A 14020-nucleotide genomic window follows, 5' to 3' on the forward strand; every position below is an offset into this window, starting at 1 on the left:
ACTCTGGGGAAAATCTGAAGTAGCCAGAATAAATCAAACTGAGACGGCAACTTCTATTTTTTATTATTCTGCTTCATACAGTCACTGCACTGAACAAATATAAACTCTAATTCACACAGCTTGCTCTTTATATAAAAGCATGTATCACCTTTGATTACAACTCAGTATGTTCCTCTGATGTTCAGAACTGATCCTCTTGGCTAAACTCTCACTGAGAAAAGTGCTGATTAGAAACTCTTTATCATTTTTCTGATTTATCGTTCATATAAGCAGGAACTATTTATCATTTTTCAAAGACTTGGCATGCTACTGAATGCTGAGGAACTGCATTCCATTTCTAGTTTTATTTTAGCTCAGTAATAACCACACCTTCAATGGGGCTGAATTCTACTATCCTTAAATATCCTAAGTATCCTTATTCTCCAAGTAGATCCACTGATTCGAAACACTTTTGGAGAAAAAAGAGCCTAAGACAACACAAACAAAGATTAAAGAATCTCATCTTTGCAAAGTAATCTTTCTTGTCATTCCTGTTTAAACATACCTGCTTTTATGACACAATGGGCTGGACATATTAATAACAAACCAATGACTAATCAAATACATACTTCATCAAGTAAATAAAACATAACGGAGAACATTTCAGCAGGTAACATGTCACCCGAGAGTCAGAATTCCTCACCAGTCTGGGAGACATTCAGAGCATTCCCAGCGTCAGTGAGAAATGAAATTCCCATGGCAGCGTAGGAAGCAGGTTCCCTATGGCAGCATCACATCCTGAGACCTCAACTCAGAAAAGCTCTTTTGCTCTTCCCAGAACTTAAGTCCTCGCGCCAACTTTCATTAGTTTCAGATTTGGGTCTGTAAGTCTTTTTAAAGAACATTCCCATTACCATTCCCAGTCTTATGCTTATGTGAATCAGAATTTATAAACACGCCAGAAGATCCTGGGCTGTGAAGTAAATTCTGTGAACGGAGAAATTGCCAGTTGGGATACAAATATCCCATCCCTCCTGTTACCCTCAGTGTCTTCAAGAATACTTAACAACGCTTGCCTCAAATTCGTATCAAAAGACTGATGGTCAAGACATGAATTTTAGAATTCAGGTTTCCTAGTTTAAGCTCCCTTCCAACCCCCTTGTTCTCAGAGCGATAAACATTACCAGGAAGTCTACTGGTGGCACAGACAAAGTGTTCTTCCTGTGATTCCACAAGCTTTTTTAACACAGAGGAATTACAAAACATGCAAAAAGGGTTACTGTATATTTCTGTAAAGGGTTATTGTATTTTTTTATTGCAGACACTGTAAGAGATGTTTTCAGGGGTATGTATTTTACAGTTTCCATAAAGACCTGCAGAACTCTGTAATAAACTCATAACTAGCTAAAACATTGTCCTGAAAATACTTTAAATTATGTCAAAAAGTCAGCTTCCACTTGATTAATGGATTAATTAAAAGGAAGAAACACTTATGTAAGATTTAAAAAAAACATCAGTAACAACCAGCGTAGAACTGTTCCTCTTTCCATACCCCTGTGCAAAGGTGAAAAGGCATTAACTCACAGCTTTATCATTTCCTTGCAAGAATAATGCATACAGTGAGTCAGAAAACAATATCACCTGAGATAAATAAGTATCACTATTCAATACAAAAGAGTAACTGGGACCTACCTGTGCCTCTGAAAGCAATATTTGATTAATATGGGCAGAGAAAACATGCATACAATAAAAGCAATATGCATTCACACGGAAAATCCTGCAGCTTTAACAACTAAATAACTTATATTTAGTCAAAAATAGATTTTTAATGTACTTGTTTGGTGTAAACTGCTGTAGGATCACTGCAACAAGTGGCACTTCCCTTCAAGTTGATTTGTGAAAGGAACAAAAGAATCAGAGTGGAAAACCTTCCTCCCCCCACTGATTCAATAGAGGTTTAAGATAAAGAACAAGCACGTTTGTATACGAACCGATAATTTCTCATCCGAGGAACAAATGCACACTTTTCATGTTTCAGATATCAGAAGCACCCGGTTTACTCTGTGGTCAAAGGACTGTCCTTTTTCAATCTCCGTTTACTACTGCTGCTGCTGTAAAAAGCAGCATTACTTACTGACATATGATATACATTACAGCTGCTGAATGGTTCTAACACATTTACAGCACCTGCTATCATATCATATTTTAATGTATTCATAAGTTGCAAAACAAATCACCAGCAACCTCCCAACCCCTCTGAGGGGATTTTACTTGATGACAATTATGCCACTTCATGATCCATGAAATCACAATTTTTATCAAGAAGTGGGACAAAAGAAAGTGTGGCCTGAGGCATATTCCAGTGTGAAACATTTATCAGTGTGTTAACTATTACAAAACCTAACTTAAATATACCTAAAAGAAATTCTTCTTTTGCTGCTGACGTGACTTACAGGCATTTGTTTTTTCTGAGCACAAAAAGCAAAGGTGAAATTACATTATTCTAGGCAATGTTATTCTGTTATCCTAGGCAATGTTAATGCATTTTCCATTAACAGCTTGTTTCCCTAGCAGGACACAGATCTTTCAGGGCAGATAATTTTGTTGCGAGACAAAAAATCCAAGGTGACAGATGACAGCTTTTCTCATTTAAATCACTTAAAGAACATTTAAAAAAAAAATCATTCAAGCAGAGCCAAAAAAGATCCAGAAAGAAAGCAATAGAGCTACTTTGATCACAGCCCTCCACAATAAAGAGGAATTTTTCTTTATTCCTCGGCTATCAGCTATAATCTGCACTGATTGCATTCAGCTGGGTTTCCATTTCCACAAGGACAAAGGGCCTCTCGAGAACCATCCCTGGGCCCCCTCCCCACCCTGTCCCTTGGGCCTTCTGTGCTTCTTGCTGCAAGTACCAACAGACACGATTTTTTTCATAATGCCTTATCTTTCTCTTACTATCACTATTTTAGCTTAAATGGCAACAGTAATGTCTACTTCCTTCTTCCCTAAGACAGTTTCTCATATGAAAATCAGCATGTGCTCTAATCTATTAGTCTGTGAACTAGCCAGACTACTGATCTATCAGAAACATACAAAAGATAGGCTATTAATATTTTTGTTTACTTTTTAAGTTAATAAGAAACCAACCATTTTATTTGCCATAGTGAGTTCATACATGGAATGAGAGAAAGTCTGTACAGGCTTAAAAAATGTTCTTGGGTGAGAAATTTCTTCTGGAATGTGAATACAATCATAAAACTGCAAACTTTTGGAAGCATTTGCTGTAGAACAGTAAGACTTTAATTTTTACAGAATCACAGAACGGTTGAGGTTGGAAGGGACCTTTAGAGATGGCCCAGTTCAACTTCCCTGCTCAAGCAGGGTTGCCCACAGAACATTGTCCAGGATTGTGTCCAGATGGCTTTTGAGTATTTCCGGGGAAGGAGACTCCACAGCCTCTCTGGGCAACCTGTGCCAGGGCTCCGGCACCCTCGCAGGAAAGAAGTTTTTCCTCATGTTCAGACAGAACGGCCTGTGTTTCAGTGTGTGCCCATTGCCTCTTGTCCTGTTGCTGGGCACCAAAGAGAAGACAGTCTGGCCCCATCCTCTTGACACCCTTCCTTCAGATACTTACACACATTGATCAGAGCCCCTCCCTCAGGAGTCTCTTCTCCAGGCTGAACGCTCCCAGCTCCCTCAGCCTTTCCTCCCAGGAGAGAGGCTCCAGGCCCTTCATCGTTTTAGTAGCCCTCCCCTGGACTCACTCCAGGAGCTCCGTGTCTCTCTCGTACTGGGGAGCCCAGCACTGCACCCAGCACTCCAGCTGCGGCCTCACCAGGGCTGACTAGAGGGGCAGGAGCACCTCCCTCCACCCGCCGGCAACGCTCTTCCTAACGCAACCCAGGATCCCGTTGGCCTTCTTGGCCACAAGGGCACGTTGCAGGCCCATGGTCAACTTGGTGTCCACCAGGACTCCCCAGTCCTCCTCTGCAGAGCTACTTCCCAGCAGGTCAGCCCCCAACCCGTACTGGTGCCTGGGGTTCTTCCTCCCCCCAGCTGCAGGACCCTGCACACGCCTTTGTTGCATTCCATGAGGTTCCTCTCTGCCCATCTCTCCAGCCTGTCGAGGTCCCTCTGAAGGGCAGCACAGCCCTCTGGAGTATCAGCCACTCCTCCAGGTTTTGTATCATCGTCAAACAGGCTGCGGGTGCGCTCTGTCCCTTCCTCCAGGTCACTGATGAGTAAGTTGGACAACACTGGACCCAGTATTGACCTCGGGGAGACACCGCTAGCTACAGGCCTCCAACTAGACTCTGTGCCACTGATCACAACCCTCTGAGATCTGCCAACCAGCCATTTTTCAATTCACCTCACTGTTTGCTCATCTAACCTGTAACATTTTTCTCTATTTAAGTTAACATCCACTGCAAACACCGTACCGTACAAAAAAAAAATTTGATCTTAGATTTGAGAGTTTGTTTTTTTTTCTAATATAAAATCTCAACAATACTAATAGAAACATTCACCCTTTTCCCCAGTAGAAGGAGCACTTAAGTTAAAAAAAAAATTTAGGCTTAAAAACATTCCCTATTTGTTAATTCTCATTATCTCAACCCAAAATTACAGGAATGCCAGTTTATGCTATTGATGTATGGCAATTCTTCTTAATATCACTAACAATATAAAATGAGGAATTATAACTGAAATACATACGTGTCTTGCAAATATTTTTCCATTAATTTTCTATTTCTATCTATGGGAAGTCATAAAAACAGGCTTTCCTTCTCTCATAATCAAAATGAAAAATATGACAGTCTTTCCATGCCCTGCCCAACCGGGATACTGCAACTTCTGTGATGCAATCAGGAGAGGCTCTACTCACAATCCAGTTAGAGCATATGTTCCTTATTTAAGCCTGAAGGTAATACATGTGAAGTTAAGGTGTGTCATGAAGGCTACAGAGGAAGCAGCAAACTAAATAAATACCTTTCAAGTAGGAACATAACCATAAAAGGAAATGAAATAAAATGATGTGGAAAACCCATGAGTGAGCTCAGGCTATGGTGACCTCTCCTGCTTACAAGGCTGTTCTTAATACACTGCTATAGTCAATAGCGCAGTCTAGTCCTCACCATGGGCAGCCAAGGAAAATTTTTGTGCTCTACTGAGAGTCTTCAGAATCCCCTAACTGCTTTAAAATGTTTTCTCACATACTTGTTCAGTATTCATAAGAGGTCAAGCTGACCGTAACTATCCTTATGGCAGTGTTGCATCATATGAACTGAATACAAATACACTGAAATTAAAAAAAAAAAAAGTCATCTCTTTCTCTGACCCCTGGCTAGGGAGTTCTGAGCAATGGGAAAGAAAATGAAAACAAGACAGCTCAGAAAACAGCTTGCAAATGTAAATATGAAACGAAAGAAGGAAAGGCATGATTTCCTACTTTATAAGGCTACAGAAATATGTGCCTTGCTCCAAAGTCACTGAAAAGTCAGGGTATAGATGCAATTACAGCTTTCAAATACAAATGTAATATGCCTTCTTGTTTGTTATTTAGCAACACAAGTCATTTACATATTCTTGTGGAAAATAAATTACAACACGATATATAATTTTAACCCTACAAAAAGAGGTTTTTACTTAGGTGATATTTCATATTCTTATTCAATCTCAAATATTTGGATAATTAGAGCCGCACAGTATCAGGAAGACCTATTTGTTTCAAATTCTGGAGGAATTTGGTACGTGCTTGTGAACCTAGACAAATGGCATTGGCAGCAGATCACCATGAGGTCCGCAGGCGCTAGGCATCGTTTCCCAAACACCCACTGCCAAAGCAGCCGAAGCCAAGTGGTTCCTCACCCGTGCTGTTCTGGTATCGAGCCCCTCTGAGAAGGACTGCCAGTTGTAGTGGGTTGTGCCAACTGTGTGGGAGTTTTCTGAGACAGCTAAATGTCCTCTGGAGACTGCAGCAAGGCAACCGAATCTATCCTGACACCAAAGGCAGACTTTCAAGCAGGAAGTGAGTACTTCAGAGTGAAGCTCCATGAGATGGCAGAGCTGGTCTAGCTGCGGGTTTCTGTCTCCAACCACCCTTTTGCACCAGCTGACAGCCCCTCACTCCTGTGCAAGCTCCACCAGCTCAGCAAAGCAACAGAAAACCTTTTTTCCCTGTATTTGGCCAGACTTTTTCCAGGACAGTGAGCAAAATGGGCTTGTCTCGGCCCAGCTCATAGAAGTGCCATAATCCCCACTATAACACTGCTATACAAAGACTGTGTAGCGTACATCCCACTGGAGTGACACAGGCCATACCAAGTGACTTCAGTCACACTGTTCATTTCTTTTAGGTATTTTGTTAGCATGGTCATTGCAACGATGGGGAAACAGTTGGTCACCAGATCAGGAGGCCGTTTCTTACTGGCACTGGGACGTAACTGCCTGCTATGCCCAAATGCGCTCCCCGTGGCAATGCCGAAGCTCTCGCATGCGCCCACCTGCTCTCAGGACTGCAGTCCATCCAAATGAAGACAAAAGGGACACCTCCTCACCTTTGACAAACACTGCATTTAAAGTTCAGCTAAGATTTCCATTCTAAAATCAGTTTTTAGTCACAGACAACATTCCTTTCAACTCTTTCTCACTTTGTACGTCTACTTTTTTTATGAGATACAATTCTGAATGCTTTTATATAGCTTTTAAAAAGGCTGCACAGATAATTCTTACTTCTGTAGGTATTCAAATTCCCTTCTTCCACATATCTGTGAACCATGCTGTTTGAAAAATCTTTGATCTCTTAAATTCCCAAAAAAGTAACATTATCATTTCTTCAACAAACTGTTCTCCACCTTAACCTAAATCAGAATCGTGTAAAAAGCAGCAGCAAAAGCAACTAGAGAATAAAGAGAAGAAAAGAGAAAAATTGAAAAATCAGTCTTCTTATCACCAATACTTCTGTAATGAACAGTGTACTGATGGTGAATGATACAATGTCACAACCAAAACATCAGAACAGTATCCTCTAAAAGGTTTCCAGGGACTCAGCAGCAATGTGTAGGAAAAGCAAAAGCACCCTGTAGAGGCAGTTCATATGATGCAGAAGGTTGCCCTCCAGCCACCTCATTTAAAGATCAGTTAAAAACAGAAGCCTTCCTGTAAAACAAGGCAATGTGCTCTTAAAAATGGCTTGCTGAATACTTTTTTTCCCCCAGTGATTGTCACTTCCTGTTATCTGGAAATTGCTCTCCCCCTCCCCCCTTTTTTCCCCAGTTCTTCAAATGCTTTTTATATTTTTTTTATAAGTTTATAAGTTTTTATAAGTATTCACAGGGCTTTATTTGTGAAACTAATCTCACAAGAAGCTACGATACACAGAACTCTTAAACGCTCACACGTTAGTTCTTTTCCTTCTCAGCCTTTCAGTCTAGTTAGCCACTGCCAGCCTAGAGGCTCCAAGCGTATTTTGTGCCTTATCTAAGAGGGACACATACCTGATACGTTCCAGTGACTCACACAATGACCCAATACGGAGACTTGGAGCAAGTCAATCATGTATGTGAGAAAAAATATATTAAAAAGGGGAAGAAGGGAATATACATCTCTCTGTTTTGGAAGATCTTTCTTCAAAGAAACACACACTTTAATTTTTTTTTTTTAAATTTACTTTCCAATGCTTAATCTAAATAAAATTAAAGGAAAGAAGCATTTCTGTTCATTACTTAGCATGAAATTCTCTTTCATGGACAGGATTGCTACACTTGCCTTGGAAATAAATGAGGGATTTGATGCCACTTGATCTTTGTTAAAAATGCACATTTTATATCCTCACTGCACTGACAATTGTGTCGTCAACTTGGTCTTCCATTTTAAAAAAGGATTTCAGGTAGACAGCTCTAATGAGGACTACTTAGTAGCTATTCAAGGATCTCTCCCCAAAGTTTAATATGACAGTGATTCTTTGTATTCCCATCTCAGTAAAAAAAAGCATTTTTTATCATTTCGCATTTCCACCTTTCCTTTTTCTATGCTCTTCCTGTTTCTTCTTCTCAGGTCTTTTCAGAAAATGCAAACATTGTAATGAAGGAAAAAAGGGCGACTGGTAGCAATGCAGAGACTTGATGTACAGAGAATACAGGACAGAAAGCTTTCACTCATTCCTTTGAGGGTGAAGTCCACCAGCCATCCTGAGAAAGGCTGGAGGAAGTTGGCTACAAATGCTTGTAGTGGACTTGAGAAAATAAAATTTAAAAGGATTTGTGGTATTTGTGGTAAAATCTTGGCAAGCCTGGGGGTACTTTTCTTCAGTTTCATCTCTAGGTTTTTTTAATAAGTCTTCACCCATTAGCATGTTTAGATCCAAAGAGTATTTACCTCTGTATCCAAAACAATATCCAGACCAATTCAAACGCCCTTTCTGAGAGTGCCTGCTGCTTTCTAGAGGTATGACTGCAGCTCAGACACGCTCAAATAGCTTTAATCTCCACTATGTAGGTATCAGCTGTACAGCAGTGGGTCCCAGCAGGGTTTCAGCCCTCACCCTGTGGCTGGGGGTATTCAGCTCCTGGGTGTAGGGTCATCCCCTGGGGACCTGTTTCTTTGGCATGGACAGAGAGTGCCACTGCGCCGCACCACTGACCAGCGGCAATTGCTTCTGCTATGCCTTCTTCATCTATGGCTGCCAGGGCAGTTTACAGATTTATTACTAGCTATTTCTCTTTCACCTAGTCCAGGGTCGCTTGGACACATATTAATGCTGCATTTGAGAGACAAGACAGGGATGGGAAGCTTACAGGACCCTTGACAGTTGAGGAGGACCTCGAGGTCAACCCTAAATACCAGTATAGCTAGTATTACAAGGAATATATGCATTTGTGAGTAACAGCGTTGGCAGGCTGGACGTTTATACTTGCAAGTTAACGAAACTTCAGCTTGCTTCATACTAGGAGATAATCTTGCTTCAACTAAAAAAGCCTGTACTGTAGGAGTACAACTATTCAAGAGAAAAATCAACTATGAAAATCTGGAGAAGGGTTAGGAGTGGAAGCTTTGTTCACTGAAGTCTCCTTTTAATATTGCTCTAACAAAGAAACTTGACTTTTTAAAACTAACCTAGGAGAGACTATGGCTTGCTTAGATTCAAACTGTGGTCTCTTTACATCAGCATAGGATTGGGGGGGGGGGTTGTTTTGTAAAGGATAATTCTGGGTTTTCTCTGAATTGATTTTCCACTTTTTTCTGGCGAAGTATATGTTTTTCATTTTTTCCCCCAGACCACATAAGCGAATATCCTGCCAACTTTAATTCTCACATTTTTCTTTTGACGGACTCTTTTGGCTGGACTGATTTGCCTGGCTTGTCTGCCAACAATGTATTCAGCTCTTCTTCCTGGCATCTTAGCAAGTGAACCAGCAGCTAACAAAACAGCGTCTTCTGCTAACTGTCTACATTTTCCACTTAGCACAGGCATAAATTATTCATTCATATATATACTTTTGTTGGCATTAACATAGCAGAGGTGATCAACTCTGCCCACAACACCATTATTTGTATGTGAGAAACACAACATCCATTTGCAGATCCCTATTTTTTCATTTATAAATACATACACCTAAATATTTTCTTGTTGTTGTACATCATTATCTCTCTTCCTTTATCAGAAATTGCATTATTAATTTGTAAAAGACAAATTTTACCAATTAGTTGTAGTTAGGGACCTTCTCATACCCTTCTCTTCCATCACTTTTGTATTTTTCATCTCAATTCTTCTTAGGATGGGAAATATATTAAAAAACAAAATATGCCAAAAAAGGGACACTGCCTGCCAACTGGAGCAACTATATGAATGTGAAATAACAGTCCTGTTATAGACAGCACAGATCCAGGGAAGACCAAAAATACAGAACCATTATATTGCAATTGAGAATGAATCCCAGTGGCAACCAACAGCAGTGAGATAGTACATCTGCTAATTCTGTTTACTAACATCTCTTCATAAGTGAACCTGGAAAATTAGTTTTCTCAGATGATGACTCTTAATAAAGTCAATTAGGGATGGGATATTTTCAGTTCTGCAAATGCTGAACAGGAAATAGTCTCCACCACACTGATTTCTCAGCTCTCACGAAGGCAGAGTTGCTAGATGCTAGTCAACAGATGCTTGTGAGAAAAGCAGTGAGTTAACAGATAAATCCAGCAATTTATGCTCAAAAAGGTAATTCTGGAGCATAGAAAGTTATTTAGCTACAGATCACCGTCTCAGCCTGGTGACTACAACAACAAAGTTAACGGGCTGGCAGCGGACTGCGAAGTTACCACTGGAAGGGGTGGGCACACACAGCAACAAGCACATCCCCTTGCCTGAATGTGGGAGGCAGCAAACTTCAGGCTGCTGTCGAGCCAGTGAGGAAATGCTGCTGCGATAATCAAAATGGAAAATGGAGTACCTTGAGAAGCCACTGAGTCCGTCCTTTTTTTAAGGGAGAAGCAAGTTTAACTTGACTAGAGCAGTCAAATATTTGTCCCATACGTTCATAAAAACGTTCATATCCTCTCTAATTCATATCAGTGCTTTACTACTCCTACAGTTAGGAATTCTTTACTAACATCTGACGTGAACACACCTCCATGTAATTTAAGACAACTCCTTTTTGTCTTAAGCTTAATAAATGCAATGAATAACCGAAGGACATCATCTCTATAACACGTTTTCACTTGTCTAAAGACTTACATTTCCATACTGTGCTTCCTTTTCAAGTCGCTCTTCCGGAGTCTCTCCAACGTCTTACAACATCTTTGTCTTTTTAAGTTAAAGTGTTCTGTCCTAAAACAGAAGCCTTAACTGAAGCCTTTTCATCAGCTCTAAGTAAAGCAGAAAGGACCTTGTCTCTGCCTTACCTAAGTTCTCTGCTGAACAAGAATGTGCTGTGGAGAAAATTAAGGAATAATTTCACATGTCTGGCTCCTTGTACCCAGCATCTTCTGTATTAAATGAAGTGCTGGATCCTAGAAACCATTTGTACTACTCATTAAAAAAAAAAAAAAATCAAATTCCATGACATGGAAATGAGGAAATCCATGAGGAAATCATCATATAAACACTGCAGAACATCAGCTGCCTAATATACGGCTTTATTAATGTTAAAAGCCTTACTGTCCAGTCAAGGGTATTAATTATAATAGGAAAAAGAGAACTAGAAGTCTGTGTGCACTGAATCGAGAACAAGTTCTGCCGAGAACTGAGCAGTAATACGCATTTAAAAATGCTTGGAATGAAAAAAAAAGTATGACAAAAAACATACTGTAGGAGATCTGGGATGCTTTTCCATACAGAAAAGCTCTAGAGAGGGCACAAGTCAGAAAAAACAGTCTCAAAATGAATGACAGTGAAAGATGTTTTAGAAAAAGTGGATAAAATAGGTAAAAAAAAAAAACACAAAAACCCTGCCAGAGCAGTTAGCATTATAAGACACTATAACGAAGAACACAGTTAGCAAATAGAAGAAGATATACAGAGGAAGAATCAACAGTTTTAGCAGAGGAAGCTATTCAGGGAACATTAATGAGGGGGGATAAGAAATCTGACCTCAGAGAGTTACAGAAGGACCTCATAATGATGGGTATTTAGGTGATAAAATGTCAGAAGAAATCTCTTGCTGATAAAAGTGTAGCTCATTAAAACAGGCTACTCTGGATGACAAAGGTGTAACTGGGTTAGGAAATCTGCAAGCTGAAGAATGTCAGAAGCTGGGAAGATACTGGAGGCGAAGTAACACTGTGTTTCCCTGTGTCCTTTAGTCTTTCCCTAGCATACAGGGAGCCTGTACCCTCTTCCCTAGTTGGGCTAGTTGGTGCCTATGTCAGACCTCGTTCAAGTGGTTCTTATGTTCACTGCTCAAAAAGGGCTTACAGCAGAAAGTTCTCATCTTTACGTATGACGCTAGATGTCATTTGCACAGATATCATGGGATTTAAATTATTCAAAATGTTACATGGATGTGGTAATAGTGGAAAGCCTATTTTTATAACAGACATCTCTGTAGTTTCACATTGTTCTCATACGTCTTATTTCCTAAGCCAAATGTCCTCTTTCCCTTAAAACTTGACTGCATGTACAGAAATTACGCTCCGCATATTTTAGCAAAAACCTCAAACGCTCATGTACTAACAGAAACATGTCTGAGTTTCTACTAATACTGTAACATCCTGAAACGAGCACTATCCTGACTGTTTAGTAAAGCTTCTCAAAGAAATAGTTTTCACAACACAGAAGTTAAAAAGGGCTATCTAAAGCAAGTATCAGAGTTCTGAAAGTTAAAGATGTTATCAGAGAGAAGCAATCTATCAGCGCAAAATGAAATTAATTGCATTTGCGATGAGCATTAAATATTAATGCTTACAATCTTAGATATGCCATGAAGACAGAACAAACAGGAGAGATACTCCATTTGCACGTACTGTTATAGAAGTTCACAAGACACAAATTAGGGTAGAATATTCTTAACCTCTTTGTAATAAAGCTTCAAAAGAAAAAAAATCTGTACATGCAAGAGGGAAGAAATGCTACAATAAATCTTAACAGAAACACTGCAGGCTTCAGGAAATCAGTATCATTTTATTATTAAGTTTCTCTCATCAGTAGATCTAGTACAACACTCACCAAAGAAAATGAACACTGACTAGCTGATTATCTTAAAAATTTTATTTCTATATACTGCTCAGTTATAGCTTAGATTTACTTCCAGTGAGTCAGTATCCTGCCACTGATGCTAAAGGGAGGACTGTATCCAACAGCTTGTGACAGACACCTGAAATAATCCAGTGACATCAATTACACTGTCCAGCAGTGAAGAAAAATCACGTCTTGCCTCTCTCTAAAAAATGAGAAAGTGTATGATCATCATATTATAGAACAGGTTATAAATTTCTTTGCTTTTGCCCATTTCTTAAGTTGGACAATAAATCTTAAAAGCACAGCTATTGGCCAAACACAGAATAAATAACAGGCTTCCTCACAGCAGCAAGGTCTAAATGTCTTCACGTCCCTCTGTCTGACTTACGGTGGCACTCTACCACAAACCTCTCCTGAACGCTGAGAAAAGAGCTAAAAGCGTGTACTGTGTATTCAATTCCATTTTCTTACTAGATTTTTGCCCAGTGTCTAAAGACTTTGAATCTTTTCCTTCACCTCTCAATAATGAGATATAAAAAGAGCCAGAGAAGCCTCAAGGTAGCTTGCGGAGAGAAAAAAAAGCATGCTACTTCCACATGTGGCTTCCCTGCTGCTGCAACAGTGAACAGTTTTTAACTAAGCTGACCCTTTTCAATTTCCCTTTTTATAATCTTCTCCCTGCTGAACAGCTCGAGTGCTTTTCTGGGAAACTGCTAATATTTTGCATTGTTTCTAGCAGAGCCATTCTGAAAAACAGAAATAAAGCGCACATACTGATTTCACTCTTCAGTTTGTTCTGACAGCCTCATGTACTGACAACTTCAAGGGTTTAAGCACTGTGGAAGACAGACTCCTAAAATTAAAGGATTCTGAGGTATAATAAATTTGGCCTCTTTATTTTTGAGCCCTGAGTCATGTGCTGAAGCTTTTCTCTACAACTATGAAGAGCAGAAACATGTCCCTCTCCTCACAGTTAGATTCTTTCAATAACTTAATTCCAGGAGCTAGGCTTCAAAAAATACAGCAAATAACAACATCAGCTATAATATCATGGAAGTTAATAACTCTGCTAGAAGGTGTGGGGGGGGGGAGCAAAAAATCTGCTTTTTTCTTTCCTTTTCTTAAAGATGTCACATCTCTTTAGAATACAGAGGGATTTTTTTTCCTGTTTTCTTCCTCCAACCATTCATGTGTACAGTTTAAAAAAAAAAGGGAGAGAAAAGAAAGTTAATTTCTGAAAAAAATCAAATTTATCAAAACATATTCACCATGGAAAGTTTGCTACTTGCCACTGGTTAGTGGATTTTTCCCCAAGAAAAAGGAAATTACTCTTGACAAGCTTAATTATGAATAGTGGCTGGCTTTGCT

General features: G+C 39.7%; 1 protein-coding gene across 1 annotated transcript in view; it reads right to left on the reverse strand.

Moving 5' to 3' along the window:
* The window catches only part of UST (uronyl 2-sulfotransferase), a 178156-nt gene that overhangs the window by 40716 nt on the left and 123420 nt on the right, over positions 1-14020 (reverse strand). The window lies entirely within an intron of this gene.

The sequence above is a fragment of the Struthio camelus genome, chromosome 3, assembly GCF_040807025.1.
Source record: "Struthio camelus isolate bStrCam1 chromosome 3, bStrCam1.hap1, whole genome shotgun sequence".
NCBI lineage: Eukaryota > Metazoa > Chordata > Aves > Struthioniformes > Struthionidae > Struthio > Struthio camelus.